We start from the raw sequence: 8,296 nt of genomic DNA on the forward strand, positions 1-8,296 counted from the left end.
ACATTTCAATTATCATGAATATTCCAGAATATGCGTTCGCATCGGAAAATAATGAATATTCATGCATTTCATCAATGATCCATGTCCCACTCCATGATCATCTCTCAATAATCTCTTCAAGACAATATAAAACAAGTAATAACATAATGCATATCCAAATAAGATATGAGTTCAATACTACTAATCTACCCAGTGTTACATGACCAGAGCATTGACTCACTCCCTAGTCTCCAAACTAGAATACGGAAGCTCTCCGGCTAAATCTCGAATGAGCTACCTTCCACTTACTTCAGCAATACTACTCCTGAGTATCTGCACGATACCCATGTGAAGGTAACATTCAAACAGAAAGGGTGAGAATTCAAATCATTATGAAGAAGTATAATAAGGCACAATGATTAAATCAACAATTAAAGGAATTCATCACACTTCGTATAACCATGTAAATAATATTCAGCAACATTTATTTCACATGTTTCAAACATCCATCAAAACTCAAGGAGTAAAGTATTAAAATCCAATACTATATTCCCAAAAATACACATAACTACAATTATCACATAATCACATATTTGGCCAAGTTATGTACTCAAACATCACCAAATTCAATTACCATATCTCATACACACATCACAATCACAACAATGCATACACTCAATTATCACATAACTCTAATGTGACTCAATGCAAGACATGTGACTTTATGCATGTGGTACCTCAATGTGAACCCAACGGTTCACCGCTTTCCGATTCAATATCTAGAGTCCAAGCCACGCTTCCGATCCGGACAAGATCAAAGCCACTACGTCTATTTCCAATTAAGGATCAACGTCTATCTACCACGCCTATTTCCAATTAAGGATCAACGTGTGCTACGTCTATTTCCAATTAAGGATCAACGTCTATCTACCATGCCTATTTCCAATTAAGGATCAACGTGTGCTACGTCTATTTCCAATTAAGGATCAACGTCTATCTACCACGCCTATTTCCAATTAAGGATCAACGTGTGCTACGTCTATTTCCAATTAAGGATCACCGTCTATCTACCACGCCTATTTCCAATTAAGGATCAACGTGTGCTACGTCTATTTCCAATTAAGGATCACCGTCTATCTACCACGCCTATTTCCAATTAAGGATCAACGTGTGCTACGTCTATTTCCAATTAAGGATCACCGTCTATGTGAACCCACAGTTTCACCGCTTCCACAATGAAGCCGACCATGCCATGAATGAATGTACAAATACCAACACATATGCAATTAAGATCATCTCTACCATCTTAACATTCCACATATCACCATAATTCAACTCTATGAGTTATCCATCAATGGTACATATACGCATTCATAACAATATATCATTCACAAATCCACCAATGGTACATATACACATTCATAACAATATATCATTCACAATCCACCAATGGTACATATACACATTCATAACAATATATATCATTCACAATTCACCAATGGTACATATACACATTCATAACATTATAACATTCACAATCCACCAATGATACATATACACATTCATAACAATATATCATTCACAAATATAGGCTAATTATCAAATACGCACACTTAGATTTCATTCTAAAACAAATACAGCATTTAAAATATCAATTTTTCACTTTTCAAACAGTGCTAACCGGTTAACGCTTTTGGTTAATCGGTTAACGTAAAACAGAATACACTTCCTGGCAGATTTCAACAGTGTTAACCGGTTAACGCATTTGGTTAACCTGTTAATGCAAGACAGAATACACATCCTAACATATTTTCAACAGTGTTAACCGGTTAACGCCTTTGGTTAACTGGTTAACACAAAAACAGAATGCTATTCCTGCGTTAACACAAAACAGAATGCAGAATTTTCTGCGTTTTTCATCGTTGGAGGACCTTCGGACCTCCGATTTCAATTCCGTAAAAATCCAAACGTTCAGAAAATTATGACTCATACAATACCCTAAGTATATAACATTAATTTACAGTTTTAACACAATCAAATCATCACAAATCGAGAATACTTATCAAAATCTAACAATTTCAAACAACCATACAAAATTAGGGATTTTAACCTAAACATGCATCTACCCATTGACCCGATCATACTAACCCATAATAATAAGGATTCCCCCCTTACCTCTTCAATTTTTCGGAAACCCTAGCTCCTCTCTCGTTTTTCCCCTCTTCTCCTTACTTTTCCTCTTCTCTTTCTCTATTGTTGTCAAATGATCCAATGAATCCTAATTCTCACTCTCCTCACCTCTTATATACTAGTATTAAATTTGGGATTAAAGAGTGATACCTCTAATTTAATTAATAGGCCCAATAAGACCTAATATTTAAATATCTCTAATTTAATTCAAATAAATTAAACCAACTCACTTGCACACCAAGTTAATTAATTCAATTATTCATTATATCTCATATCAACTAAATAATTAATTAACACACCAAATTAATTAATATAATCGATTATGATACTACCTAACAACCAATTAATTACTTAACACTCCAAATAAATAAAATAAAATATAATAATAATAATATAATAATTAAATACTAAAATTGGGTTGTTACAGGTTGGGCCCAGATCGGGCCTCCGCGCCTAGACTTCCTGCACCCCCCATAGAGTGGGCCTCTAACTCCTGAGTGTCTTAGGCCCTATCTGTAGCGGTAAATTCATGATCATCAAGCTATGGATAAGCTAGAGAACAAATAACAAGAGTCGCCACCGCACTTTTATTGTTTCCAAAGGAAAAGGGAAAAAGTACGAACAAAACCCAAAAAGTAAGTAGTTTTCAAATCAAAACTAATAAAATGTCAGAGATTACAGGTAAGGGGGTTGGTTACACAGAGGGAAGGTGTTAGCACCCAAAGTGTCCTAGGTACTCCTAGGGAGCCCTTTTTATGTGCATATGTACTTTGTATAAAGTGATGTTTACAAACAAATAGAATGGGGGGATGAGAAAAGAATTCGTGAATTATATTTTTGTGTTTGACAAGACCTTCGGTCTTATGCCTACGTACCAACATAAAAATGAGGGATCAAAACCTCGTAGTTCGTGATACAAATTTCAAAGTGGATGTATTGATTTTAGCAAAATTTAAGTTTGAAAGGCACAAAGGCCTAAAATGGTTTGAATGAGTTAGTTCTTTTTGGCTTTTTCAAACTTCAGGTCAAGTATAATTAAGTTTACTTACAAGTTTGATTTAAGAAAAGATGTTTGAAAATTCAATGGCATAAGGCCAAAGTTTCTATCTTTTTTGCAAAAGTGGTCAAAGTTTAAAACAAAAGTATTTCACACAAAGAAGATTTTGAAAAATAGAGAGAGATTTTGAAATTAAAGAAATGGGGGGAATATGAAGAGACTATCTTATGCACAAAATTAAAAGTTTAGAGTCGAAAAGATCTGACCAAATGGGTAGCAATCCAATAGACAAGAATGTTAATAGAAACCCAGAATTCCCTTGCACTTTTAGAATAAAGTAACACACAAATGCACAATTATATTATCTTGAAGAGAAAGGCATCAAATAAAGATGGCCACATCCAAGCTTATCCATTCCATGATCTTCTCCAAAATAGCTCATGTAACAGATGAACTCCACAAGTCACAGGTTCAAAATAACAGCTTCACAATGATCATGTTGCAGATGAACTCAAAAGGATCTTGAATGATGTATCAGATGAAGTTTCAAATTGCAAGCACTTGGTTTCTCAATAAGTTGGCATTGGCCAAGTCATTTAGCTTAGGAATGTTGCCTAGATTCTAAGTCCATTTGTCCAAGATCAAACCAACAATCCACAAAAAGTTTTTTAGGGTTTTTTGTTGTTATTATGTACATTAATGGTCAAAGACCACACAAACAAACAAAGTATACACAAACAAAATATATCACACAATATAGTCCAAATGGACAAAGTGAAAATTGAATTAACATAAACAATTAGAATGATATGAACAATGACAAATGAATAAAATCAAAAATTAAATGGCATTAAAGAAAAGGGCTTGAAATTAAAAGTTAGTAGTTAATAGGTTAGAACTTAGTATTGCTTTACTTTTGCTTTTTAATTGAAATCATCCTTTGGAGAATACTCAACCCACTTATTCACAAGCATGGATCCTTGAACCAAGACATCTTCCAAAGGAAGGAAAAAAGACCAAGTTTCCATACAATACCATGAAAGAGGGGAGACTTACAATCTCACTAACAAGAATGCTTATGCCTTTTTATGTCACAGATTTAGCGCTATGTTAAGCAATCGTAATTGGACTTATGTAGAAGTCACAACTATTTGAGGTCGGGCAATGAAATTTTGGTGTTAATGCATGTTAGAGATATAGTATAGTAGACTATGCTCAAATAAACATACCACACACAAAAAGAATATGCAAAAGGGGTGGCCTAATCTCATCCATACTCATGTCAATTTTTCAATCAACTAGCCTTAGGATTTTGAGATATCATAGGCCAAATGGAATGAATGAATGAAGAAAGGGAATAAGATGAAGTGGGAGGGAAATGGATCAAAACACAAATTGGTCAAATGAGGACTTTTACCAAATTAATATCATCCATTCATTTCGGGAGATGGATTGTACATTCCATCAATCCCCTAAATCCAATGATATTAATTTGACAAAGTCAAATCAACCTTGACCAAGGCCCAATAACAAGAGTCAAACATAAAAAAGTCATCACAATTGATCAACAAATTTATTTGGCACTTACTCAAATTAAAAATACTAAAATAGTGCATTTAAATCAAATATGGTTTGTCCAATTCCTAAAATCTCATCAAAACACCAAAGAAATGGCCATGAGATTTATCATAGGTCAAACAAGGTCAAAGGACCTTGGAGAAAAAAATTCATAATTTTTGGCATTTAAAAATATTTTTAAATAATTAAAAACAAATGCAAAATCAATTAATTCATGAAAAATATTAATAATGAGCAGGCTGAGGGTAACCATACAGCTTATAACATAAGGGTTTTAGGTGACCAAATTTTCCACAGTGATGGCATCTCCATCTTTGGTGTTTCCCTTTCTGTTGTCTTCCCTTCTGATGTTGTGACATGTGATGTGACATTGCAGGTTTGTTATCAATATGGCTGCACTTAGGTTTGGATTTAGGTTTGCCATTTATGTAACTGCAATCAGCCTTAGATTCATTAAACCCAATGCCAGATTTGTCTCCTGTTGTTTGACCAGTCTGGAGAATCTTGTCTAAGATGTCAGATCCATTGTTAAGCATTCTTACATACTTGGTCATCTCATCTAGTTCGGAATTCAAGAGTACAACTTCAGTTTTCAACTTGGAGATGGTTTCCACATGTTCTCCCTTTTCATTCTCCCGCTGAGCTATCAATTTCTTCTGGCTTTCAACTTGTCTGCACACTTCTGCACTTTTGTGACACAACTCTTTGTAGGTAGTGTCCAGCTCTTCAAAGGTTACTTCATCATCACTTGTCTCTTCATCAGAACCCCATGTTCCAGTCAATGCAGTCACAAGATTTGCAGCTTCTTCTGTCTCACTTTCATCACACCAAGAGGCAGCAAGACTCCTCTTCTGTTTCTTGAGGTAGGTCCCACATTCAGTTCTAATGTGACCATACCCATCACATTCATAGCACTGAACTCTTTTTCCTTCTTTGGGCTTTTCTTCTGACCTTGTTCTTCTTCCAATATTGTTGGATTTACTGATGTCAGATGCGATGTTCTTGACATTGGCCTTAGATCTTACATCCATCTTTTTCATAAGTCTGTTGAACTGTCTTCCCAGCATTGCTACCTCATTTGCCAGATCTTCATCAATCTCTTGACCACCTTCCTCATCTTCCCCTTCAGTGTTTGACATGAAGGCTATGCTTTTGGATTTCTTTTCAGATCCATCACATATTCCCATCTCAAATGTTTGGAGGGATCCAATTAGCTCATCAACCCTCATATTTGAGATGTCTTGAGATTCTTCTATGGCTGTCACCTTCATAGCAAAACTCTTAGGGAGTGACCTGAGTATTTTCCTTACTAGCTTTTCATCTGACATCTTCTCTCCCAGAGCTCCAGAGGCATTGGCAATTTCAAGGATATTCATGTGAAATTCATGAATATTTTCATCTTCATTCATCCTTAAATTTTCAAACATCTTCACCCTAGAGGTGCCTTCATGAGTGGTCTTGAGGATGTCCCAAGCATCTTTGGCCACCTCACAGTTGTTTACCAATCTGAAGATATTCTTGTCTACTCCATTGAATATTGCATTCAATGCTTTAGAATTTCCAAGGGCTAAATCATCCTCCTCCTTGGACCATTGTTCTTCAGGTTTCTTATCAGTTGTGGCTTCTCCTTCCTTAGTAACTACTGGATGTTCCCAGCCTGTTAACACGGCCTTCCAAGCCTTATTATCAAGAGATTTTAGGAAGGCTACCATTCGAGGTTTCCAATAGTCATAATTAGATCCATCCAAAATTGGTGGCCTGTGCACAGATCCCCCATCTCTCTCTATGGTACCAGAAAGTATTGTCCCTAGATCTCACCCAGAACCAGAGCAGGATGCCTACTTTGATACCAATTGAAATTCTGGTATTAGATATGAGATGTCGAAGGTAATGTCACGACACTAATATTTGAGTAAAACAAACAGGATAAAGATAAAGAATAGTAATGCAAGAGACACAAGTAATTGTTAACCTAGTTCGGTGCAACTCACCTACGTCAGGGGGCTACCAAGCGAGGAAGGAAATCCACTAAATAGAAGTAGTTCAAAGACTCTCAGTACACTCCACAAGCTACAGTCTTTTTCACCTAATCTCTACCCGTATGATTTCTACCTAAGAACTCTTAGATATGAGAACCCACTCACTCCCCCTCAATCACACCTGTGATATTAAACAATAATTACTTATGAAAAGAAGACACTCTTCAAAGACACACACTTGATCTTCAATCAAGGAGACACACACTTAATCTTACTTAACAGCTTCAATCAAGTAGACACACACTTGATCTTACTTAACATCTTCAATCAAGTAGACACACACTCATGCCTAAAAGCTTTGAGTGACAAATTACAACTCACAAATCAGACCAATTCAATCATCTATGGATGAATTGAATGGCTTACAAGTCACACGAGCACACAAGACACAAACCCTTATTCTCTCTCAATATTTCGCTCAATATTGGTTGTGTAAAAAACCAGATGTTCCATGCTCTATTTATAGAATCGTTTGGCTGGGCTTGGACATCACAAAAACCCTAAAACTATTTTCCAATTAAATCTTCTCAGGACAGCTGGTTAGATCTCTTTGGAAAATAAGTAAATCAGGTTGTAAATAATGATTGAATGCGTGCGTAAATCAGATCTTCAATCATACATAGATTGCAATTAAAAGCGCAATCACATAACACATAACATACCCCTGAATGTTCTGTGTACAGATGTCATGACATTGGGTCTGACATCCTGGAACAATCCTGCATAATTCCATTTTAAATCTCTAGCAGGTACATAATATCAGATGCCATGATATCGTGTATGACATCCTGAAACAATCCTGCATAATTATATTTTTAAACTCCAGCAGGTACAAGATATCTTATGTTAAGACATCACATGCAACATCTTGTGAACACTCTTTGTTTTACCAAAATTGCTGCCAACACTTAAAACCAACAATGATTTCAAAGTAAAAACGGCGTTGAGTTCGAATCTAGCCTCAATTCACTCTAACTCCAAGTATATCGAGAGATACATGGAGTTGAAATTTGAGGTACATGAACTGAGTTGATTCGATTTGGTCTCAAACTAACTCAATCTTCTTGCCTACATTGGTAGGACTTCAGACAACCAAAGAATCAATAATATTGAGCAAGAATTAGAGAGAATCAAAGAGATCAAAATTTCTGGAAAATACCTTCAATGGAGGTCTGGATTCAACTGATCTTGTTCTTGCTCGTGCTTGATCTCACTCCAAATGCTTGTAGAAGAAGGATTGAATGCTCAAAAGGTTGTGGATCCCTGGAGATTTGAATTTCAAAATAGTGGAAGTTCAAACTCAAATTCAAGTGAATGTCTCAGGATTATCCTTTACAATGTGAGGGTTAGAGGTAGGAGATCAAAGTTGGCGTGAATGTGTCTGAAATGCTGAGCATATGAGGCTCTATTTATAGCTGAAACCATTGCTTTTTGCACACTTGAAATCCACTTTCCAAATTTGGTGTTGATGATGCATGGGTGCATGGACATGCATAGGCCCATAAAATCATTG

The sequence above is a fragment of the Lathyrus oleraceus genome, chromosome 2 (assembly GCF_024323335.1).
Source record: "Lathyrus oleraceus cultivar Zhongwan6 chromosome 2, CAAS_Psat_ZW6_1.0, whole genome shotgun sequence".
Lineage (NCBI taxonomy): Eukaryota > Viridiplantae > Streptophyta > Magnoliopsida > Fabales > Fabaceae > Lathyrus > Lathyrus oleraceus.